Below are 26361 nucleotides of genomic sequence, written 5' to 3'. Positions count from 1 at the left end.
CCTTCAATTGAGAGGAAGAACTGTAATATTTTAACAACTAGTATCAAACACAACCAGTACACAGTGGGGGAGTACCAGTTCTGTGATTAGGAAACAGCACAGTAAATGGGGAGGGGGGAGACTATTCCAGGCCCCCTTAAAAAGGGAGACAGATGCATCTTTACTTCAATTAAGTTTCTTGCAAATCCTTTCTAAAGGCCAAGGAAGTAAAACCCTGACCCCAACTCAAGCCATACTTAACTGTGCCAATAAAAAAAAAAATAAACATCCACGTAAGGAGACAGTCTAAAATGATCTTTCCTATGAAGTGTTAGACTAACTTTAAAAACAACCAAGAGAGGGACACCTGGGTGGCTCAGTCGGTTAAGCGTCTGCCTTCGGCTCAGGTCATGATCCCAGGGTCCTGGGATCGAGCCCCGCATCGGGCTCCCTGCTCCGCGGGAAGCCTGCTTCTCCCTCTGCCACTCCCCCTGCTTCTGTTCCCTCTCTCGCTGTGTCTCTCTCTGCCAAATAAATAAAATCTTAAAAAATAAATAATTAAAAACAAAACAACAACAAAAAACTAACCACAAGGAAGTACAAGGTCACGTTGCTGCACTAACTTCCAAAAACCTTTGTATCTGCATCCTCCAATCATTTGGCGGTGGTTATCCGGAGGAGCACACACATTGCGGACCAAGAAGGGAGCACAGGAAAAAGTGCCTCAGCCCCAGCTCCTGTGAACTGTCACGCCGCTATAAATCACAAGTCTTTGGAATTAGGCACAATAAAAGACCTAGATCCAAATTCCTAGACTATTTTCTAGGATGCAATGATCCAAGGATAAATTCTCATTAGACATGATTCATCTACCTCCAAGTCAAAACTCCAAAACTTCTCGTAAATAATGAAAGCCACCGTGTATTAAACTACGTGTCAATTCTGCTGCCATTTTTTTTTTAATAATCTCAAAAACAATGCTACAAAAGAAGCTATCATTCAAATGGAGGGGTGAGGTTAACTGGCCGAGAGAGATGAAGTAACCCGTCCAAGGACACATAGTCAGTCACCACGCGAGCTCAACTCAGCTCCGTCTGGATCAAAGCCCACTCGGCTACTTTCACGGTCCTCCACTGCCTCTTTCCTGTTGCTGCTGGGGGTCTTCCCGATAGCTCGATCACGAGAATTCTCACAGATGCAGAGAAGGCGTGACTAGAACACCCAACAAGGCTTCTACATCCTCCGATGACTGCAGCCTGAGAAGTGCTCCAGAGGCTCTCTCAAGGCGGGGATGCTGCTGGATTTCATGGCACTATGAAAGCCCAATGCTTCCAAATCCCATTTGTATGAGCAAGAAAAATTCCTGAACTCCTTCACATATTATATTTACACAAAGTATCATTTGGGTCAGGCCAGAAATTCCATAGCAGACGGATTATTCTTTGGAGCTCAGGTTCTTCCCACACATTGCCTTTCCCACCATCCTTTTTATCACATTTGAATTCCATACGATTCTCCCATCTCCTTAGGTCTGTTCTCTACCAGCAGAAGTGTCAGAAGAAAACCTCATCTCTGTGTTCTCCCACGACCTCCTCTAAACTCTCTATTAATAGTCCAGTCTCTGAAGAAGACTTCAATCACTCTTTACCCATCTCATTCCTTTCTAAACTGGCCTGCCACGCTACTCTGCTACCCAATACAGGGCGTATCAAACAAAAATGAGATATTCTGAAGATATAAAATCTGACCATGGAGAGCAACGGTTTTGCAAAAAACAAAACTGGAAAAATCACTTATTAAGGAAATCCAGTCAGTAACAGCACCCCCTTTTCTTTACTAGTCAAATACAGATAGCAGCCTTCAAAACTCAACCAAGAGGGACGCCTGGGTGGCTCAGTCAGTTAAGCATCTGCCTTCGGCTCAGGTCATGATCCCAGGGTGCTGGGATCGAGTCCGGCTCCCTGCTCAGCGGGGAGCCTGCCTCCCCCTCTGCCTGCCGCTCCCCCCTCCCCCACTTGTGCTCGCTCTGACAAAATCTTAAAAAAATTAAAATAAATTAAAAAATAAATAAAACTCAACCAAGAGGTATTTGGAATTTTATACTAAGTGCTACATTCTGCTTTGTCCCTGCTAGTGAGCTGTGCCAAATACCTCAAGAGAAGTATACCAGTATACTATTTAAATGTTTATTATCCCATGGAGTCATTAACACTTTGTAATAAAATGGAATGGCATCCCAATGTGTGCCTCTTAATGGTTTTTGTAAAACTCACATGAAACGGCTATTCACTTCATCAGCTTATGTAACCAGAGTGTTATAAAAATAATTATCAACTGCTCATTAAAGCCAAACACAGGGTCTCAAAGAGTAATGCTTTATTTTGGAACTAAAGTTTCTTCCTATTGAAATATAGCTCTTAATTAAAATGAAATCACCCCCCCCCAAAAGGGTATGTACTTTAGTGGCACAATTAAACTTGATAGATGCCCTACTCTTTAAAAAATATATTTCATACATAAAGATTTGAAAATCTCAGACACTGCAGCAAGATGGAGTACAAGGAACAAGTGCCTGACTTTAAAGCCACGGCTACCACTTAGGAGCTAAAAGACCTCAAATAATTCACGTAAGCCCCTCTGAAGTTTTAAAACTTCGTACAACAACCTATATCTCACAAGGTTTGCAGGAGGACTTAGAGAACATTTGCTCCTTCAACCAGTCCCTCATTGAGCAACTATTATGTTTCAGGTCCTGGAACACATCAGTAGGCAGAGTCTATGCTCAACTTACTTTCTATCTGGGGTATGCACTAGATAAGTAGACAAAATTAAGTTATTGGTAAAACAAGAAAACAGTGCCCAGAATACAGAGGTGCTCAAAAGTTTCTTCCATCCTTAATGTTGATATATACTCAGTTCTGTTCAATCATCTCTGTTCCTGGCAATTATAAAGTCAATCTTATAACGTATTTACACTTATTCTTGACTCCAAAGAGAAAATTAAGGTTGATTCCATCAGAATAAAAATAACCGAATCTTGGAGATGCAAGGACTTTGCAGCTGTCACAATAGAAGCCTGTGGAAACACACTGCCTGATTCTTAGGATCTGACTCATGACTATGCCTAATAGTCACTGTTCTTCAGTGACTGGACAACATGGTAGTATATTCTGAATCAGTGAAGGGCATTTTTTCCCCACCAACTTTTATGCCTGAAGATAGATATCATTTATGCCAATTCTACCAATATTTATCAGTGAAATCAGTCTCTGACCACATGATTAGGACTCTTCACCAAAAATATATGGATAGTTAAGCATGTTAGGAATAAGATTACATACCATGAACATCTTGATTCCTTTTTTTCATTAAGGAAGTTGGGACAGAAAATAAACAATTTACTTCTTTAACAAAACTGCAACATTACACAACTACATACAGCAGAGTTCCTTTACTATAAATTACAACGGTTAGCTAATCATCTAATCAAAAAGCTCCATTAAAGATGGAATCAGGGGAAACAATGATCAATAGGTCCACTAAAGGTTTTAACTTAAAATATAAAATCCACGATTTATTCCCTAGCATTCTGATATAGTGCCAAGTCCCTAAGGTGAATTTGCTGATCACAGCATTGTCTGCCTTGCCTAAAGTCCAACCTATCTACATTGTCTATGATTCCCAGTTTCAATTTCTTCAAAGTGGAAAGGGAAGTTGAAGGTATCTGAGGAAAAAACCCTTCTGATCTTACACACTTCTCCGATCTACATGTAATTCAAACGCCCCCCCCCTTTTTTTTTAGGAATTCACTTTTATGGAGTCTGACCAAAGCAGTCAACCTTGTTTACACCAAAACAACCCCTTCTTTTCAGTTTCATACTTCACTGAATTATGTAATACCTAATTAAGTTACATGATCACAATTACAAGCATAACTGGCATAAACAGGTTTGGCTTAAAACACAGCCAACTCTTGGTAAGCCCACACAATTTAACCTGTTGGGTGCAAAAATGATGGGAAAGGCTTTGGACAGTGCACAGTGTACCACTGGCATTTGTTAAGATATTCTACAGAGAAACAGAGGATCTCCAGTAAATCCAGTGAGTTGAGAATTTCTACAAAATTCTTAAAACATTAGGTTAACTTAATATTTAGTGGAAAAATGAAAAAATTGATCAAAAGCAAAGAAAAATGTTCAAAATATCAACCCTGCAAATACCTCAAAATTCTATGCATATTTTTGTTAAGGAAACCCTATGCATCCATAAAAACTTCTGGAGTTATAAGTAGTAGCAGGTAAATTTCTATATATTGCAGACTAGCTTATTCTCAATTGATTCTCTCACAAAAGTATAGTTATCTACCCATTTTACAATTTTGTCTAACATCCCCTAGAAATCACACCTCCCATTTTGAATTAACAAGTAAATAAGTTGGCAACAGATCCAAGTACAAAGCTATGAGAGGTCACCCTAGTCTCTCTCTAAAAGAATAGTTCCTTCTTTGCATTAGTGATATGAAATCTCTTCATAGTCTTCATTTCTCCTTTCATTGCATGAACAAAACTGTAACACCCCTTAGAAGAACTGTACCCAGTCATTTGCATGACTTCTGGCAAAAGTACTGCATTATCTCTATCCCAGAACCACCAGTAAACAGGAAGTAAAATTCATTCAAGCTGAGTTCGAAGCAACCTATTTGCACATTGCTGTGAATCATGTGTGTCTTATTCCTTTGTACGATATAAATTTAGTATCAAATCTTGAGATTCAAGAAGAAGGAATTTGATCAGTAAATTTAAATTTAAGAACCAAACATTTTAAGACCGAATCTCTGTACAGAAATTGCCTAAGAAGTCCTGTCAATTAATTTTAAGTCACTCCACCACAAAGCTGAATTTTATTCCTGAGGAGAAAAACCAGGCAAGAGTTATTCTGCAAAAAACTTGAGGCCTCTGAAATTTCAGACAACAGATTCTTCAGTACTCCATGATTCTGCTTTGCTTTGACCGTGACTGGTAAAAAGAAAGATACTATAGGAAATTCTTAATCGTTAACTTGAGTGTTTATTTGCAAATTAACAAATTACAAATCTGATTGTTACACTTTTTTTGGGAGAGAGAGCACACCAGTGGGGGGAGGGGCAGAAGGAGAGGAAGAGAGAATCTCAAGCAGGCTCCACACTCAGTGCAGAGCCCGATGGAGGGCTTGATCTCAGGACCCTGAGATCATGACCAAGCAGAAATCAAGAGTCAGACGTTTAACCAACTGAGCCGCCTACATGCCCCTAATTATCTATCCCACTTTATAATATGTGTGCTATGTTCAAAAAGGTGTAAGATAGTCTTTAAATTAAAAAAAAGAGTCCTATTAAACTAATGGGCATAGCATATTACATTTAAGCATCAAGTCTAACCATACTGTTCATGGCACAGTAAAGAAAACCAAATGATTCAAGAGTGAAAGTTAAAGGAAAGGTAAATTTTTAATAACTTAAATAACTGCACATATAAATATATTAATATGTTTCACATACACATACACTGCTGAACAAAAAACTAAGGGCTGAACAACTTACAGATTTTAATTTAAGACACACTAATCCATCAGCAGCCTCACCTCTACGTCATCCACCCAAGTAAGTGAAGAGCATGAAAAATGACTTCTCACCAGTACATTGTACATGACAACATATATTTCTTCTTAAAACTTAAAAGCTCCTTCTCCTTTCTTTTACATAATTGATATTTTTAAAACAAAATATATGGTTTCTCATAAACATGACCTTATTTTTTAAGCTGACAAGAAAAAGTGTTAGGAAGAATACAAAAAAACAGGGACACCCCCTGCGCCCTGGGGAGCTTAAATTGAGAAATTTTTGAAAGGTTGTTTGGCATTGTTTATCAAAATTTAAAATGCACATAGAAATTTATACTGAGAAGTAATCATACAAAAGTATAAAGTGATATACCAAGGGATATTTATTACATAATTATTTTTAATAACTAAAAATTAAAATCATTCTAAATGTTCATCAATAAGACACTGATTGAATAAATTATTATATCCACACAATGGAGAGCATTTTAAGTGAGACAGAAAGATGTTTAGGATATATTAAATGAAAAAGCAAGTATCAGAACAGTTTGGATAGTAAATCTCATTATTAAATTCTACAAATAAAAATGTGTATGTGCCTATTAAAATATGCATAGAAAACAGCTATAAAAATATGTATCAAATTTGTATGGGGTTTACAGAAACTCTCTTCTTTCTACTAAATATTAATTTATATGAGCCTGTATTTATTCCCTAAGATTAAAAAGCTCATACAGATGGGGCGCCTGGGTGGCTCAGTCGGTTAAACCGCTGCCTTCGGCTCAGGTCATGATCCCAGGGTCCTGGGATCGAGCCCCGCATCGGGCTCCCTGTTCAGCGGAGAGCCTGCTTCTCCCTCTCCCTCTGCCTGCCTCTCTGCCTACTTGTGCTCTCTATCTCTCTGTCAAATAAATAAAAAATCTTTAAAAAAAAAAAGCTCATACAGAACATTTTAACATTTTAAAGTGTTTTAGTCAAAAACGTAAAAACTTACATCATTTTTCCCTCTTCTTCCTAAAGGATTTTCCTGTCTTTTAATATTTGCTAATTACTATACGCAAAACTGATTTTTCTCCTAATACATAATAACTATCTTCCTCTCAGACTTTAAAAGGTGTTAAATTCAATTTTGCAGGACTATGGGAAACAAAGACACTAGGACACAAGATAATAATTATATTCAAGATGTGACTTTGACATTTTACCCCAAATATTTACTATCTTCAGAACAAAAGAATGGGATATATATTTTTTTTTCTAAGAATGGGATATATTTTTTAAACAAAATTCAAGTGGCTTCTATAGTGATAGATAAAATTCATATCTTAATTTTCATTTACATATCCCATATGTACCAATAGCATTGGCCCAAGCACACTCTCATTCTTCTAATACTCAACATGAAGAAAATAATTTACATATATTAAAAGATGAAGCATGAAAGAGTCTATATAGATACCAGGAAAAATTGTAATGCAAAGGGGCGCCATAGGTTGTACCAATAGCATTTTTTCAGTAAGTATAACACTTATTCATCAAAATATTTTCCAAAGATCGCCAAACTTTTTCTTTTATTAATGGCTTTAATCTTGATTTATAGCATCAATATTTCTTCATCTAAACTCAAAACAACAATTTTGATACTAAAAAATTTTAGATCAAATATTCATCTACTATATTGAACATTTTTAATGTTTAAACTTGATTTTCAAAATAAAGATATATGCTCACTAGACCATACTTGTAAAAATAATTTTACTTTCCTAAAATATTTTAAAGAATTGAAAATCATACATCTTTACTTTACCTAGTTGTTGATGTGGGTGTCTGTCATATTTACTGTGGCAGACATGGATTCCATCTTTCTCATCTACAATCTTCTCTGAGGAAAGCACACTAAGACGTCTCATCTTAAGTAATCTTGGGGAGGCTTCCCGAAAACTATCTCTGGTATCCAAAACCACATCTCCCGAAAGAATGGGAGGAATGACTCTCTTTAAAAAATCCATTGTAAGGTTCTTCTGCATTACTAGACCCACAAGCGCATGGAAGGGTGCTTGCACCCACTTCCTGATGAGAAGGTAAGGTGCACTATTCGTGTAAAACAGCAAGGAAATGTCATGTGAACGGAGGTGGTGCTAAACGCCAGCAGGTCAACTGTCAGCTGTTCTGAAGCTGATTTTTAAGACATTTGCTGTTCACACTGATAACAAACCAAACAGCTCTAGCCCATGAAACCGCACTTCGTTCATACACAGATGTACACGTACATGTACAGTGGGTGTTAACAGCAATATGGAGACGATAAAATGTTTAGCATCCACTTGGTTTAACATTTAGACTTTGAAAATCTAAGCTGTGATCATGTTAAGACAAATTTACTTTCCTTTGGGGCGTGTCTTACTTTTAAAGAAACTTACAACTGAAATGCAAAACAGTAACTTGTATTCAAAAGATAATTCTTATCATTCTGAAAATTCACTGAGACCTCAGAAACATCAAGTTTTGTGGGACATTAAAAACAGTAATTTAAAACTTTATACTGTATTGTGAATATTCCAATGTACTTCTAAACACACAACAAAACTCATTACAATCAATGGTAATTATCAATAGTAGCAATGAAAACTTTAGCATGAATTACCCCCCCCAAAAAAAGATTGATAATTTAAAAATATATGGATCTAAAGAAGATAAAATTGAAGAATTTAAAGTATAAATATTTAGTTCTATAAACCCAGTAATCAACCTTACAGAATTTAATTCCAAATAACTGAGCATTCTACTAAATATTTTCAAATAGCAAAAGTAGCTGATCCTACTGCCTTAATGTAGTCCGGAAGTATGACAAAATATGTCAGTGAAAGGTGCCTACATTAAGATTTTGAGAACTGAAATTAGTATCTTCTTTTCTCCTTTCCTTTGCCTGCCCTCTGGTGGGAGTACAAAGTGAGCAAGAAGGAAATAAACAGAAGGATCAGCTAAGGAGTAAACTCCCTACATAATCCAATTTATCACTTTGAAGGATATACATTTTAATAATAAAAAAACAAATCTGACTCAGTGAAACACAAGCACACTCTCATTCTTCTAATACTCAACATGAAGAAAATAATTTACATATTTTAAAAAATGAAGCATAAAAGAGTCTATATAGATACCAGGAAAAATCGTAATGCAAAGGGGCGCCTAGGTGGCTTAGGTAGTTAAGCGTCTGCCTTCGGCTCAGGTCATGATCCCAGGGTCCTGGGATGAAGCCCTGCATCCCTGCCCAGCGGGGAGTCTCCTTTTCCCTCTCCCTCTGCCATTCCCCAGGCTCATGCGCGCGCGCGCATGCTCTCGCGCGCGCTCTCTCTCTCTCTGATAAATAAATAAAATCTTAAAAGAAAAATTGTAATGTAAAAACAAGCAAAGTTCTGGTTCTGAATTGCTAAGTGTTTAATCCTTATTCTTCTACCACATTAATTGTGAAGTCAATTATTTTTTATTCCATTCATTTAAAAGATTAATTGAAGGTCCTCTACACGTAAAGCAGTAATATATTATTAAGGTTCAGGGAAAATTTAGAGGATTTATTAATGCATATCCTGTCTCAGGGAATCCTGCAGTAAAAATGAAGGAAAAACAAGAAAATCAAATGAAAGACTTAAATTTCTTACCCCAAGGCAGGACCATACTTCCTAGAAAACAATGTTGACTTTTTAAAAAAAGCTCCTAAGAAGTAGATGTTCTCTTAACCCTTGAGCATAAAAGGATAAAAACTCTTACCTGAACAGCCTATTCCCCACACACAGAAAAAAGCAACTGGTTAGAACATCTTAAGAGCTGAGAAGCTATTGCTATGTCTTCCAGGGTCTTCCCCCTCCCCCATAGATAGGATCACATATTCTTTATAACTTTGGTTTGTGGTTCTCTTGGGGTCCCGCTGCAGGTCCCCCTTATCTTATGGAGCTCAGAAACAGTAGTTTACAACACAGGCTGATTATGGAGGGCAAGTTACCTTCATGTTTGTTCATGACATACAAGATAACCACCTGTGTCTCTACTAACCTCACTGTTCTCAACTGCACTTTCAACTGGGGAAAGTAAAGGCAAGGATTAGATGTTACAGAAGAAGCCACAAGATTTTTCTCAATTTCTTTCATTCCACAAATGTTTGCTGAGCAGCTTCTATGCTGGCCTGTGCAATGTGCAAGGGCACTGAAAATATGTCTCTGTTCCCAAGGAGGTTACTATTTATTTATGAAGGGAAAGAAACTCTCACAACTACAGTTCTTCCGGTAGGCTTGGCCAAGGCTTTGTTAAGCCTGAACTGCAGTTTGATTTCCTCTGCCTAATCTGCTTCCTAACCTCCTCTCTTGACAGGTGTTGATCCCTAACAAACATCCTGGAAGCCAAACTTTCTCAGCATCAGCTTTGGAAGGACCCACCCTGAGACACAGAGCAAGGGTTGAAAGTATGGCATTCCAGTGACAAGACTGTACCCATTACTAGCTGAATCTATGAAGGGTACAGGTCATAAAGCCTTGTTGCTTGTTGATATTTCTAAGATATTTGGTTGATTATCACAACTTCCAACTCGCGGTACAGTAGTCAGGATTAAAAAATTATAATAGAAGTAGTCACTCACATATAGCATTTAAAAATCTTTTTAGACTGCATAGTCACCATTCAGCCTTTAGAATATTTATTATAATCTTACCAGAGAATTCAAGACAGTAATTTCTTGGTGGTAACTTGAATCATCTAATCCTGACTGTGGGACGGACTCTTGAGCAGTTTTGAGAGTTAAGCATTTAGGTGTTAATCTTCCAAGATTCAAATAAATGGCTTCGGCTCTAAAGGAAAACAAAATACAAGATTTACACATAAGATAGGTTTCTAAGTACTTTTGTATTGCTCATACCCATCTTTACTTCTGAATAGATTATATAGCAGAGTCACCTAGTGCTGCCAGGTATCTTCTTTCAATAATGTTGCATTATATTTTTTCTAAATCTTTATTATGCAAAAACTCAAACTAATGCAAAATTACTGAGAATAGTATAATGACCCCTACCCTTATTAACCCCTACCAAATCATGTTTCATTGATATCTCCACTCACCCCTTAACCCCTATCCCACCACTCTGGATTATCCTGAAGCAAATTCCTGATATCATAACACTTCATCTGTAAATAATTCTGTATGCCATCTCTTTAAGATACAGATTTACTTTGGGGCGCCTGGATGGCTCAGTCGTTAAGCGTCTGCCTTCGGCTCAGGTCATGATCCCAGAGTCCTGGGATCGAGCCCCACATCAGGCTCCCTGCTCCGCCGGAAGCCTGCTTCTCCCTCTCCCACTCCCCCTGCTTATGTTCCTTCTCTCGCTTTGTCTCTGTCAAATAAATAAAAATCTTTAAAAAAAAAAAAAAAAGATACAGATTTACTTTTTAAATATAAGCCAATATCATAATATCTATAATTAACTAATAATTTATAACATCAAATACCAATCAGTGCTCAAATTTCCCCAACTGTATCAGAGTTTTTTTTTTTAATTTGTTCTAATCCAGATCTAAACAAAATCCATACAGGCAATTGTTACTGGGTCTCTTAAATCCCTTTTAATCTACAGTTTCCCCCCTTCCTTTCTTCTCTTCACAGTGATAAATAATGCTTTTACTAGCCAATGCTTGAACTAACATGTCAATATTATGCAATAGTACATTTAATACATTTTTATTTTATTCATGAAAATAAACATATTTGCAAAGTAGTTCATATACCCATGAGGCCTAATATTTACCTCATCTACAGAAAAGTTATGGCATACATATTTTTTAAAGTCCAATTATATTAACTGATAGAGTCACGGGTTATAAATTATTACGCCACATCCCTAACAACCAGATGGTTACTAAGAATGAAACCAATGACCACAGGGAGTTATCCTTTTACTATATATCAGAACTCATGTAATTGTACACATTCCATGTTTTTATTACCATTAAAGGTCTTGGCATTTTTCAATAGCTAAATAGGCCACATTTTAAATCTGGCAATGAAAATTCAAATTAACGTCATTTGAAATAATAACTGGTTTCTTACTATTTTTTTTTCTGTTTAATGAATTTAATCTCCAGCCCAAGAGAAAGGACTAACTACTCTCTAAAATATTAATTTTGTACTTAACCTTAATTTAAAATTCCCTTAGCCAAGTTAGAAAAATATGATATTCCATTTGCTGACAGGTATAACTGATTAAATCATGATTAAAACCAAATCTTTGAAGCCAAAGAACTTGTAAATATGAATAAAATACTAATTCACATGCACTATTCATAATCAATATCATTCAGACTTACTGGAATTTTTGACTACCCCACCAAATATTTCTGAATCTGTAAACAAAACGGTATCTACAATTCTGCCATAATTCTTGATACTTTTTTATCATCTTAGGTTCATGGACTCACTTCTCCCTCATAGCAAATAAAGCTTATATGACGAACAGCATATCTTTTCTCTCTATAGTGGGTAGTACAGTCACAGAATAGTCTGTATTTAATGAAATTTAAACTTTCACTTCATCTTCTACGACAAATCACAAAACCAACTACTACTAGAGCACAAAGCAGTTTAGGAATACTACAACAACTTCAAAGAGGACTGATTTGTACCAGCATGCCCAGGTCTTTCATTTTGCTTCACTTTTGAATTTCTTGTTCAGACACAGCAAATGCTAATGTCATGCTTTTTATAAAAATGTGTTTTCTCTTCTTGTAACCACATTGTCAGAGCACTGTGTCATTTCAAGACTTGCCAGTGTTTGTCTAGAATTTTCAGTACCTCCTTAATAGATACACAACCTTCCCATTTCTAACCTTTACTTTTGATAAAATAAACATAGGTCTTTGGTTACCCTGGGAAATAGTTGGTTTATACCTCTCTGGCCTTCATTATGGGTTATAGTCATTTTTAGCAGGGGTGGGTTTTATTGTTTTTGTTTTGGTTTGGAGTTTCTTTCTGCATGTCAATTGTTTTTTCCATCTTGTGTCCATATACATATTACTTAACATGGGACTCGTTTTAACTCTTCTTTCACTTGATTAATTTGGAGAATATTTTATCTACAAAAAGAGTAATTTCTATTACTACTTTAATACTACTACTTTTGACATGGTTGAGGTCAAACAGGTTGTAACTGTGGTCACAGTGTACATGTAAGCAATGCTATAGTTTCTTATTTTAAAAGAAAAAAGTCATATAAACAAGAGTGACTTGCAGAGGTCAGTTGGTATTGGACAACATTGAAGAAACTAAATAGCCATATAGCACAAGCTTTGAAGGAGCAAGGCTTTAAACCTGCAGCAAGAAAAATGGTCTAGAAGCTTCCATGTGCAATAAATAAAGAGAACAGTGGCCCAGCTCTGGTGCTTGGGAGGATCTCAGGTCAAATGAGGTCCTCCAAGGACAGCCTTGTTTCACTTCAGTCCAAAAGTAAAAGAGAAAGTTGAATGGGTGTTCAGATAGCACGTTAAACTCATTCCCTTTCCAAGCAGAATCACTAGAATTATAAAGAACAGAAATCTGCAAATTTAATGTATCTTAATTGTAGTAAGACACTTGAAGTATAGGTCTCTGATACACAATGATACAGAAAATACTCTCAAGCAAACGGAGCAAAAATTAAGAGTAAATGAATCTCAGCGATGTTCATTATCATATTCTTAACATTAGTCTGTATACTTCATAATTTGAAAAGGAGAACAAGGCAGTTATGGTGTCTAGCACAAAGTAGATTTGAACCCAACATAAAGAATAACTTAATTATTACATAACTGATAAAAGGGCTGCTTCATAAAGAAATGGAAGTCCCTGCTTACTGTTTTTAAGGAAAAAGCTGTTAGAAAATGCCACAGAAATGGTTATCCCACTGGGTAAAAAGATTAGGCTGTTACTTCCAAGATTCCAACTCAAAACTCTAAATTTGACTTCCAAATGTATTTCTTACACAGTTGACCCTTGAGCAACATGGGGGTTAAAGGGGGCTGACTTCTGAACAGTCAAAAGTCTGCTTATAATTTGATTCCCCAAAAACTGAACTACTAGGAGCCAACTGTTGACTGGAAGCCTTACCGATAACAGTTGATTAACAGTCTTTCGTAGGTTATATGTATTATATACTGTATTCTTACAATAAGGAGAAAAATGTTAAGAAAATCATAAGAAAAACTACACTTACAGTACTGTACTGCATTTATTCACAAAAATCCATGTCTAAGTAGACTTGTACACTTGCAAACCTGTGATGTTAAAGGGTCAACTGTGCTTCAATACTAAGAAATGTAGTGACTAAAACTCATCATATTTCAATTAAAGAAAGAAACCAGATTGCAAGATATGTAATCTATGGGGGCAAATTCCTGCCCTTCTATTAAAATTATTCTGGGAATCTCACAAGGCCTCTTAAAATAATGCAAAAGACCAAAATGATTTAAATGTTCTGACAGCCTTTTAGAATAAGGATGTGATCATTTTCAAATAAATTTAGAATAATCACAGCTCCTATTCACAGGAGCAAAATAATTATGGAAAATATAGAATCCAGTAATTTTTTTAATCTGCCAAAAACTTTATAAAGTATGAAAGATCTACTCACATATAATCAAGTGCAGGTAGCAAACAATTATTCACATATCTTTTATGTCTGATAAAAATCATTAATATAAAAAACTTACAATCATCCCTTTAATTAAGAAAGAAAACTGATGATTCATAAAATCTACAGCTTCCATCATAGTTCAATTTTTAGAAATTCACTTTTTCTCTTATTTTAGAAATGCTATCGTTTTTACAATTTGTAAAGCAGGCTTGCATTGTACCCGTCTGTCATTCTTTTTAACCTTCTCCCAAATTTCAATTTTAAAGAGTACAGAAACTTATTACGCTGACTAATGTAATAACTGTATATGCTATATTACCTGCTAAAAATGCTGTATAATGGTACTGAGCTAAAATACAGCTTCAATGCAAAAAAAAAAAAAAAAATCTAAATTTCCTGCTGATAAAGCAACATTCTCTGCAGGTAAATTTGTCAACATTTTGTCGATTTTACATTTTTAGCCAGAATAGCAGTTGTTATCATACTACTTGATCTAATGAAAACAACTGGCAAAATTTTCCATTCAAAAATTTAAGGGGAGATTTTGTACAAAGGTTTCATTTATTGAATCAAACAAACACAGCACCAGGGCACAACATTTTCTAATATACTGATGAATATATATGGTTTAGAATAATTTTCCTATTACATTTCCATGTTGGCTTAGAAAAAAAAAGGAATTCAATCACAAAAGTATCATACAAATGTTCTACCTATTTATCTAGATTTAAACACCAAGAGAAAAATTTTATTTATTTTAAGATTTTATTTATTTATTTGACAGAGAGAGAGCACAAGCAGGGGGAGCGGCAGGCAGAGGGAGAGGGAGAAGCACGCTCCCCACCGAGCAGGGAGAGCCCGACATGGGGCTCGATCCCAGGACCCTGGGATCACGACCTGAGCAGAAGACAGACGCTTAACTGACTGAGCCACCCAGGCATCTCCAAGAGAAAAATTTTAAATGTAGAAGCAGACCAGTAAGACATCAACCTCACTAAATCTGGAATGTATTCCAATCTCTAACTTCTACAAATCTATTATTATAACTACGCCATACATAAATGTACTGAAATCATACATTCAACAGATACTTATTAAGCAGACTGGCATGCCAGGAATCAGGGACAGAGCAGTGAATAAAACAGACAAAAATCCCTGACCTCATGAGACTTACACTCTAATAGGAACTTGAGTTTTTTGGAGTCATTCCTTTGAGAATCTGAAAAAAAAACGCGGAAGGCCTCTCCTTCCAAAATGCACATATATCCTTAACTTTGCAATGTATGAACCTTTCTAATCCAATCACTAATCATCGGTTAAGAACCCCTGATAAAAATCCTCCTCGTATTTATTTTCTATCTCTGCCATTTATAGTAGTTTTGTAATTTTACTATTCATAGTAGAAAATAATACTTTTCCTCCATTAAAATACTGCGGCCTTCAAATTTCAATGTAATGTTTTCTATTTATTCCAGCTGTACCTCTCACAAATTTCTAGGCTGTCAGTTTACCTTTTATCAATATTGGTCTTTCTAGAAAACTCGATCCTAACGTCTTTGGTAGCACCACAGGGAAATTTTCTGATTTCATTAATTATTCTCTGGACCCCCTTAAGTTAAAATTCCCCTCCCACTGCCCAAATCTTCTGTTAGTCTTTGAAGCAAGGTCGCCTACAGAATCTCTGGAAGAAGATATGCTCAAGAGAAACCACAACAAACCCTTAGTCATTTAACAGAAACTATCAACTAATTAACCAAAATGTTTTTCTGTTTTTGCTTGTCACAAAAAGAGTGACTCCTCAGGGAAAAGCAAAAGGGGGGGGAGGGAACAACAGAAAAAATGGGGAAATGTCTTTTTTATTTAAAAATGCAACATCTAAAATACTTTCTAGAGTCATTACAGTCTCTAACCAAGGTGCTGTACCTTTTATATCTATAATTTTTAAAATTATAGAATGGAAGTCGCAACTACGTATGACCCTGAGGTCCTATCAGGTAAAATATCAAAGAAATTGCATGCAAATGATATGAGTATTTTGTACATTTTTATAAAACAATTTCCAATAAAAAGGTTGCTGGGCTAATCCAAGTTTTAAGTTTTTCAGAAAAATGAAAAAGTAAATGGCCACCATATAAACTCCGAAGTTTGTCTCTCCTCTTTTCCTCTAAGAGAAGCCTGACTTTTATAAGAGCAACTATGAAAGCACAAATTCCCCTTGATGTTTAGATGATCTATTTCTCCCAAATTTATAGCCCCCAAACAACTTAAGTTTAAGGAGGAATGATCGTTTGTCATCTGCAATCTCACAATTTGTATCAAAAGCTTTTAAAATGTTTTATATTCTTTGATCCAATAATTCTACTTCTAAGACCTTTTTTCTAGGAAGATAATCAGAAGTACACATACAGATTTATTTGCAAAGATGTTCACTGTACCATTATTTCTACAAGCAGAATGCTGCAGGGGAGGCAGAGAACAAACACAAAGCACCAGATGAAAACGACCATGGTATGCTCAGGAAATAAAGTGTTACCCATCAGTTAAAGAACACTTTTTCCTAATATGTCACAATAGTCACCATATATCTTAAAGTAAGAAAAAGAGAAACAAAACAGTATTTAGATTATCTTTCCAATTGTTGGGGAGTTAAAACTACATTTAGAAGCAAAGAACATGGGCACCTGGCTGGCTCAGTCGGAAGAGCATGAGACTCTCAATCTCGGGGTCATGAGTTCAAGCCCCATGGTGGGTGTAGAGATTACTACAAAAAATAAACTTTAAAAAAAAAAAGCGGGACGCCTGGGTGGCTCAGTCGTTAAGTGTCTGCCTTCGGCTCACGTCATGATCCCAGGGTCCTGGGATCGAGTCCCACATCAGGCTCCTTGCTCAGTGAGGAGCCTGCTTCTCCCTCTCCCTCTGCTGCTCCCCCTGCTTGTGTTCTCTCTCTGACAAATAAATAAAAATCTTAAAAAAAAAAAGCAGCAGCAGCAAACAACAAACACAGAAGGATAGAATCAACTTGGCAAGGCACTCAATCTGTGTCCCCATTGCCTCATCTACAAAATAAGGATAATAAAACCTCTTACAGCTATTATGAGAATGAAGTATAAAAGATGAAAAATGTTTAAATAGTGATTGACACATAGTAAGTACTCAATAAATGTTTGTTTATTAATTTACATCACATATTCTGACAGACTGATGTGAAACACTTCCAAAAAAAGTAATGAAAAAATAAATATCAGTCATAATTCTAACACCTAGAGAGAGCTGCTACTAATTCATGTTAATATCTGGGTTAATTTCTTTCAGGTCTTTCAATATGTACTAGATGTTTTATAAAATTGGTGTCACATTGTATCATTTCTAGCAATTACAAAATATAGTATTTTATAAATATATTACATGCATTTAATCATTTCACTATTATTGAATGAGGTTCAATTCTTCACTGTTACAATATTGCAGTAAATATCTTAATTGGCAGTCTTTGTATACATCTTTTAAATTCCCTCAAGAAAGAATCTAGAAACAGAATTTCTATCTCAAATGGTGTGAAATACACTTGGCTTCATTCCTCTACTGACCTGTATGGAATGCAGACACACACTAGGTGTTCAAAAATGCTGATTTCTCCTTTTTCTCCAGGGGCACTTAAGAGATATTAAAAATATTAATTTGCTTTTTCACTGTTACTTTTCTGTTGTTTCTTGGCACAACTGCTCATCAGGTATTTCACTTTTTTTATTTAGCCCATTTAAAGGATCTCACCTTCCCTTTATATCACTCTAACATCCCCAACACAATTGGAGTATTCAGAACTTCAGTACCTTCCCCAAAAGGTGAAGATTCTACTTTTATAGGTCTAGAAATGAAGTCCTGGTCTTTCAGAAACACCTCCTGAAATATTTATGGATGATGTTTCATGACCAAATTGCATCAAACTACCTGGGAACTGGAGAAAGGGAGTGGGAAGAGGTAACAAAGAGTTGATAAATGTTGAAGCTGAGGATGGGCACATGAACATTCATTCTGTTATTCTCTGTTTAATTATTTTTTTAATTATCTTTGGTGGAAGAAATTGTTTTTAAATCTTTAAAAGATATAATTATTAAAATCTATAAAACAATTATAAGTTTAGCTTGTACCACAGGTCTTACAGAATAATTCAATGATAAAAAAAAAAAGCAAGACCAAACATATTTAAGCCAAATTCGGAAGGGAAGTAAACAACTACAGTATTTAGAATCTCTCAGTTATACTTGCCCAGTAATTCCCACAGATAAAAACATACTACAATGCCTTTTTCCAAACCATGGCTTCAGCATACCAATCCGATTCTCCAAAACAATATTAGTATTTATATTGTGCATTACAAGAATACAATTATGCCTCTGTATGTGCCCACATGAATATTTGATAAGTAGTTTTATTATGTACTAGCATTAAATAATCCAAATTCTCTTGGTGCTTAAATCACATCTTGGTACCAAGTTAGGCACATCGTAAACAACACTTACAGATTAACAGGTCCACCGAAGTGGTTTTTTGTACCGAAGTGTTTTTTGTACCCGGAGGCAGTGTAATAAAACAAAACAAAACAAACAAACAAAAAAAACTACCTCACTGCATGTCTTTTATTCAGATGAACTATGGTAAAATATCACCCGTGTATATTTCTACCTGTGTATATTTCTACCTGCATAGAAAACGGTTTACCTTGATGTCAGGTCATGATAGCAAGAGAACCCTGCAAAAAGAATAAGTCACATACCTAGGGATAACTGTATCAGTGGCTGCTCCCCAGGTTTAAAACAAGGGTGAAATGGACAGATTAGAGAGATGTTTCCAAACTCTTCACTGCCGTAAAAAAAATACATTGTATATAAATGTACTTATAATACATTTTATATAACAACCCAGTATATATGTGTGTGTGTATATATATATATATACACACACACCTACAGGATACGCTTGAAATAATAATCTGCAATACACTTTGATAAGTCTCCAAACTATTTTTAAAAAGTGTTATATTCTAGTCACCACCCACTAAAACAATTTCTTGAGTTCATAGTTTTAAATCCCTATACTTAAAAAATGGCCTGCATGGCCTCCTGCTTACTAACAAAGGAGATGGAAGAGAGTACTTGACAAGCTACACATTTCATGTCAGCCAATCATCTGCCTGCTTGAACTCTCTCCCCTGCACAGAAAATGACATTATTACAGGTCTGGGAGGATGGGAAGGTGGGGGACAGAAGACACTGAAGTGGGTTGGAATCAGAAGACTGCTGCTTGTGCACACACACACACACACACATCCACGAGAAGATAATCTCTTACATTTCTTCCTGTTTTAAAATTCTGTGGTTATGGTTGGTTAAGCGTCTGCCTTCGGCTCAGGTCATGACCCCGGGTTCCTGGGATGAAGCCCCACATCAGGCTCCCTGCTCAGCAGGAAGCCTGCTTCTCCCTCTCCCACTCCCCCTGCTTGTGTTCCCTCTCTTGCTGGGTCTCTCTTTGTCAAATAAATAAATAAAATCTTTAAAAAATAATAAAAAATTAAAAAAAAAATAAAATTCTGTGGTTCTAAGAATTGGCTCTGAGAGTATGAGTCCCTAAAGAAATTCATCGTTTCATCTCCCACAGTGCCTACCAAACTGGCTTTCATAAAAATAATAAAGCATTAAATAAAAATTAAATTCAACTGGGGCGCCTGGGTGGCTCAGTCGTTGAGCATCTGCCTTTGGCTCAGGTTGTGATCCCGGGGTCCTGGGATCGAGCCCCGCGTTGGGCTCCCTGCTCCACGGGAAGCCTGCTTCTCCCTCTCCCACTCCCCCTGCTTGTGTTCCCTCTCTCGCTGTGTCTCTCTGTGTCAAATAAATAAATCTTTAAAAAAAATAAAATAAATAAATTCAACTAATATGCAAACTAAGCATAAATGTAAAGGTTTCCATCATTAAGTGTATGTTGTCTACACACATATTAAGTGTAAAAAAAAATCAATGCTATTGTATATTATTTGAAAACTCATAAGCATAAAAATGTTAAAATTTATACTGTGTATGTCTACGTATGTATTGTATATATAATATCGATGTCACAAAGCAAATACTATTCTTGTTACGTTGTCCATAAAGGTATAAAACAATTCACTGTAAAATTATTCTAAAACTCAGAATCAAATTAAACACTTTTAGTTTCATACTTTTTTTTCTCTACCTCCTCATGATATTAATTAGTAAAGAAATTACCAAAACATAGGCCCTGTACAAACAAAAAAATAACAGCAGATGACTGGGCAATATAAAACTTTCATAATTCAACCATGATTTATAGTACTCCAAAGTTCACCAGTTCGTGGTTCAAATGATCTCCTCTGCTTTTGTCTTAGAAAGAGTAGCTTTTCTCCAAAAAAAATTCAATGACATCAAAGTTTCTGCCTATATATATATATATTTTTTTTTTAAACTTTCAATAAATTATTACAGTTTAATTGAAGTGGGGGGAGAAAAAAACCTACATAAAGGACTTTCAATTTTAAATCCCAATAAAACCTTTTATAGGGGTACCTGGATGGCTCAGTTGGTTAAGTAGTCAACTCTTGATTTTGGTTCAGGTCATGATCTTGGGGTCCTGAGATCAAGCTCCACATGTCTCCATGCTCAGTGCAGAGTCGGCTTGGGAATCTCTCTCTCCCTCTCCCTTTGCCCCTCCCCCTGCTCTCTTACACTCTCTAAAATAATCTTTTATTTTTTTTTTTAATTTTTTTTTTTTTTTAAGATTTTTATTTATTTTTTGACAGAGAGAGACACAGCGAGAGAGGGAACACAAGCTGGCAGAGTGGGAGAGGGAGAAGCAGGCTTCCCGCGGAGCAGGGAGCCCGATGTGGGGCTCGATCCCAGGACCCTGGGATCATGACCTGAGCCGAAGGCAGACGCTTAACGACTGAGCCACCCAGGCGCCCCTAAAATAATCTTTTTAAAAAAACCTTTTATAAATAAGGACAACAAAGCCAATCCTTACACCTTTTATAGGATATTATAAAATGCCATGTGATGCAACGAAAGACCCTTTTCTCATGACAATCTGAAAATTATAACACAACTTTCAACTTCTTTCCATTAGATTTACCTAAAATCCCTATTACTTTGAGGTTTGGAATTACTTGGGGAAAAAAAATAAAAAATTTAACGTAATTAACATAATTTCTGATTTTTAAATGAGGAAAACGTTTATAAATATGTTTTCATTACTAAAAGAATTACGTATTTTTTTATAAAGATTTATGTATTTATTTGGGGGAGAGACAGAGCACGAACGGGAGGGGCAGAGGGAGAGAGAATCTCAAGCAGACTCTGCCCTAAGCACGGAGGCTGACCTCAGAATCCTGAGATCATGACCTGAGCCGAAACCAAGAGTTGGACACTTAACCCACTATACCACCCAGGCACCCCTAAAAGAATAATGTATTTTTTTTTTTTTAAGATTTTATTTATTTGACAGAGAGAGACACAGCGAGAGAGGGAACACAAGCAGGGGGAGTGGCAGAGAGAGAGGGAGAAGCAGGCTCCCCGCTGAGCAGGGAGCCCGATGCGGGGCTCGATCCCAGGGCCCTGGGATCATGACCTGAGCCGAAGGCAGATACTTAACGACTGAGCCACCCAGGCGTCCCAAGAATAATGTATTTTAATGAGCAATTCCAAATTTCCAGTTCTGGTTAACATTTCTCACCTTTTCCTGGATTTCTAAATTTAAACTACTATTAACCAAAATTAAACATACCTTGAAAAAGCTTCATGGAGAAGGACTTGAAATGTCCCTTGAAAGAAATAAAAGAAATAGAGAATTTGCATTGGCAGAAGAGAAAGAAATAAGAATGGGTATGATGGGGGTGGTACAAGATACAGGATGGGATTAGCTTCTCTCGAGGTCTTTCATTAAAGAATTGTTAGAGATAACATCCAACGATATCATTGCACCAGTTAATGAGGAGTCTCCACAAGCGACAGGGAGACATGCACTTAATAATGACTAATGGTCAACCCTTAGCTCCCAGGACCTGCACTAAGTGGTACCTTCACACACACCACCACCACCATCCAGGAGCTTACAGACCAGCCAGAAGAGAGACGTGCACCATGACCAGTTTCAGGTGCTTTGACAAAAGTTACCTAAATACATTCAAGCTACGATCAGGTACAAACAAGGGAGACAATCATCAGTTTAAGTGGAAGAGGGGACAGGAAAGACCTCTCCGAGTAAGTGGGTCTCACCAGTGGCCACAGACTCACTGTATCGACAACCTACAACTCTATGAGCAGCTTTTGGCCTCTCTTTGAGGAGCTGGCTAGCTGTTGATTAAAAAACAAAAACAAAAAACCAACCATTTAAGTAACCTGTTAAGGCTCAAAAAAACATGACTGTAGGCCTGTGAGCCAGAACTTCCCTGTGTGACAAGCTCCGAAGCTGGGTGCTATCCCATACCATCCTAGTTACACAACTGTGCCTGGCTTTATCCCAGAAATGGTTATCTTGGGGACGCCTCCTCCCCATGTTGATGAAAGGAAGTATTGTGTAGGGTAAGGTTTACACTGATTGACAGGTCCTCTCGCTCTAGAAATTTATAAAAGATAATAAGTAATTTATTCAGATCAAAATCCTCTGTATGGAAAATAACACATTTCAAAGTTAGTAACAAAACAACATTCCAAATGAGTTTGGTCACCATGGATGACCATATAGAACATGCCACAAAGCTTAATCCTTCACATTCCAGTACATCCAGTAACTCTAAAAGGATTGCACACAAAAGTCCAAAAACCCCACCCTCCTCTACCAATAGGCTTTATTCTTCACAGCGGTTAAGTCAGTCTAAACAAATTACAAATATAGGAGGGTAGAATTCAGAATTGGTTCACTGTACCCAAAGAAATGGTGCCCTAGAAATCCAAATTAATTAAGTAGCCAATAAGAATAACAATAACAACCACTAATTACTGAGGGCCTACTATGCATAAGGAACTAGGTTAGGTGCTTTACACACATCACTTCATTTTAACCCAAACAAACCTATAATTTCTGTAAATGTTCAACTTTGCAGCTATGGAAACTGACAAAGCTACTAAATGAACTAAGAATACTGCTCATCTGGATTCTTTTATCTTTTAAAAGAATAAGCAGAATAAGCCGTTTTATGGAGTTCTATGCAATAAAGTTCTCAACCTATAATGTAATTATGATTTCAATGTTTTTATATTGATTCTGAACCTCAGAACAAAAGCTAGAGACCTCTCAAAAAAAGATTTAAGCATAGTTAGGTAAACTGTGTGTTAATTATTTCATAAAGAATAAATCTGCCTTATCGAAAGTAAAAAAATGGGGGGGGTGGAAGCCTGCTGTGGTAGGAGCAGCCATTAGGAAGAGAAATCTGGTGTTCCTTAAGATGGCCTGATATAAAGGAGTCATGCTTCTAGCCAACCCATGCTCCCAAAGCTGCCCTGTAGCTGCCTTGTCCTTCAAGTGCAGGAACCATTTGAAATATCAGGAATGGAAGCCAATGTGACCATCCCAATCTGGCAAGACAAGCTACATGGGGCTACTTGCAGTTTAGTGAGAAGAACTGGGACCAAGCTGTCCCTGAAAGCCATGTCCCTGGGCACCCTTTGAGACCCTGCCCAACATGTCCAACCTATGTCCCTACTCTGGAGGACATCGCCTGGATAGCTGCAGATGAAGAGGAGACATATGCCCGGGTCAGGAGTGACACACAGCCCCTGAGGCATACCTGGAAGCCGAGCCCTCAGACTGTCATGCAGCGCAATGCCTCAGTGCTCAACCTGCAGGGGTCCGAGGAGAGGTTCCTGACCTTGAAGAAGCCAGCCCTACCAGTGCCCTAAGCCACACCACAGAACTGCAAGATGAGCTGAGCCACCTGCACAGCCAGATTGCTAAGACAGTGGCAGCTGATACAGCTTTGGGTTCATTAACAACAGATGTCTTATCTCCAGGAAGTTTAAATTTCTCTTCTCCCTTACCTTGTTTTAGGATCTTCAACCCACTGTACAACTTCCCTTGTCATTAGTGACATCCCCAAGGAGACCAAGGTAGAGGTCCCTGAGCTTCCATCAGTCCCCCTGCTTTGTTCTGCCAGCCCTTAATGTTGCAAGCCAGAACACAAGGCTCCCTGCGGCTCGTCTGAAGAGGATGACTGTGTCTCTCTGTCCAAGGCCAGCAGCTTTGCAGATATGATGGGGATCCTGAAGGACTTTCACCAGATGGAACAGAGCCAAGATCTAGCTCTTATAAAAACCTCAGGGGGAAAAAAAAAAAAAAAAAAACCCTTAAGACAATAGAGGTAAGTAATCTACCTGATAAAGAGTTCCAAGTAATGGTCATAAAGATGCTCACCAAACTGGGGAGAAGAATGGATGAACACAGAACTCCAACAAAAAGATGGAAAATATAGGAAGTACTAAACGGAAGTCCCAGAGTTGATGAACACTGTAACTGAAATGAAAAATACAAGAGAGAGGTTCACCAGCACACTAGATGAAGCAGAAGAAAGGATAAGTAAACTCAAGGACAAGGCAGTAGAACTCCCCCAATCAGAGGAGCAAGTAGAAAAAAAAGAATGGAAAAAAAAAAAAAAAAGTGAAGATAGCTTAAGGGACTTACGGGACATCATCAAATTGACTAACATTCTCATTACAGGGCTCCCAGAAGAAAAAAAGGGACAGAAATTTCATTTGAAAAAAGAATGGCTGAAAACCTCCCTAACCTGGGGACAGAAACAGACATCCAGATCCAGGAGGCCCAGAGAGTTCCAAATAAGAACCCAAAGAGACCCTAAAAACAGCAAGAGAAAAATAACTTGTTTTGTAAAAGGGAACTCCTATAAGACTATCAATACATTTTTCAGCAGACAGTTTGCAGGCCAAAAGAGAGTGACATAATAAATTCAAAATGCTAAAAAGAAGAAAACTTCCAATCAAGCAAAGTTACCATTCAGAATTGGAGAGAGATTTCCAGATGAGCAAAAGCCGAAGGTGTTTATCACCACTAAATCAGCCTTACAAGAAACGTCAAAATGACCTCTTTAAGCTGAAAAGAAAGAGCACTGATCAGTAAAGGAACACATATCAAAGAGTAAATCTCACTGGAAAGATAAATAAAAAATAATAGATTCATCACCTATTATTAACCTTAAAAAGACAAAAGTAGTGAAAATAACTATGAGTACAATAATTAATTAAGGGATACACAAGATAAAAAGATGCAGGTTCTTTCAGCGCATGACCACCCACTGCCACGGACTGCTTTCTGCTGCTTTGGTGCCTCGTCCAGAGCCAGGGCCTGAGGCTTGGCCTCCTACGGGGTGCAAAGCACCCGGTTTCCAGATGCCTATGGGAAGGAGCTCTTTGACAAGGCCAACAAACACCACTTCTTACACAGCCTGGCCCTGCTGGGGGTGCCCCATTTACTGCTAGCCTCTGGAACCACCTTATTCCGCACCAGCTTTTACTACCAGGCTCTGAGTGGAGATCCCAGTGCCCAGACTTTGGCCCCTGTGGGAGGGAGCCTGCTAATCTTGGGCTGGCTTACCTTGGCTCTTTGAGCTTCCTTGCATTTAATCTCTGGGTACTTTTTTGAGAGTTGGAGAAGGGAGAAGATTAAAAGAGAAAGAAAAAAAAAAAAGATGTAAAACGTGACATCAAAAACGGGGGGGAGGAGTAAAAATGTTGAGCAAATGCGATCAAACTTAAGTTGGCAACTATTTTATCAACTTAAAATAGACTGTTATAGATATAAGTTGTTACAGTTAAGGCTAACCTTAACTACAAAACAAAACATACAGTAAATATACAAAACATAAAGAAAAAGGAATATAAGCATACCACTAAAGAATGTCATCAAACCACAAAGCGAGCAAGAAAAGGAAAAAAGAGGAACTAAAAACAGCCAAAAAACAATGAACAAAATGGCAGTAAGTACGTACCTATCAACAACTATACTTGAAATATAAATGGACTAAATACTACAATCAAAAGACATAGTGGCTAAATGGATTAAAAAACAAAACCTATATGCTGCCCACTAGAGACTTCCTTAGATGTAAGAACACATACAG

The 26361-nt window shown here is 37.1% G+C and overlaps 1 protein-coding gene, 1 non-coding gene and 1 pseudogene across 2 annotated transcripts in view; 2 read left to right on the top strand and 1 right to left on the bottom strand.

The window, feature by feature from the left end:
* FRYL (FRY like transcription coactivator) overlaps nucleotides 1-26361 on the bottom strand; it is a 242644-nt gene that overhangs the window by 165833 nt on the left and 50450 nt on the right. Inside the window, exon 3 of the mRNA XM_081812875.1 lies at nucleotides 10280-10415. The gene's annotated coding sequence lies outside the window, so the exon portion shown is untranslated. The remainder of the gene's footprint in view (nucleotides 1-10279; nucleotides 10416-26361) is intronic.
* TRNAE-CUC (transfer RNA glutamic acid (anticodon CUC)) lies at nucleotides 16905-16977 on the top strand. The gene has a single exon. It is a non-coding gene; the product is annotated as a tRNA-Glu (tRNA).
* On the top strand, nucleotides 23754-24586 carry LOC102750645 (mitochondrial fission regulator 1-like pseudogene; annotated as a pseudogene).

Source organism: Leptonychotes weddellii, chromosome 2 (assembly GCF_054177405.1).
Source record: "Leptonychotes weddellii isolate Sample4059 chromosome 2, ASM5417740v2, whole genome shotgun sequence".
Classification (NCBI taxonomy): Eukaryota; Metazoa; Chordata; class Mammalia; order Carnivora; family Phocidae; genus Leptonychotes; species Leptonychotes weddellii.
Note: the sequence above shows the minus strand (reverse complement) of the source record. Positions and strands in the feature narration are given on the sequence as shown.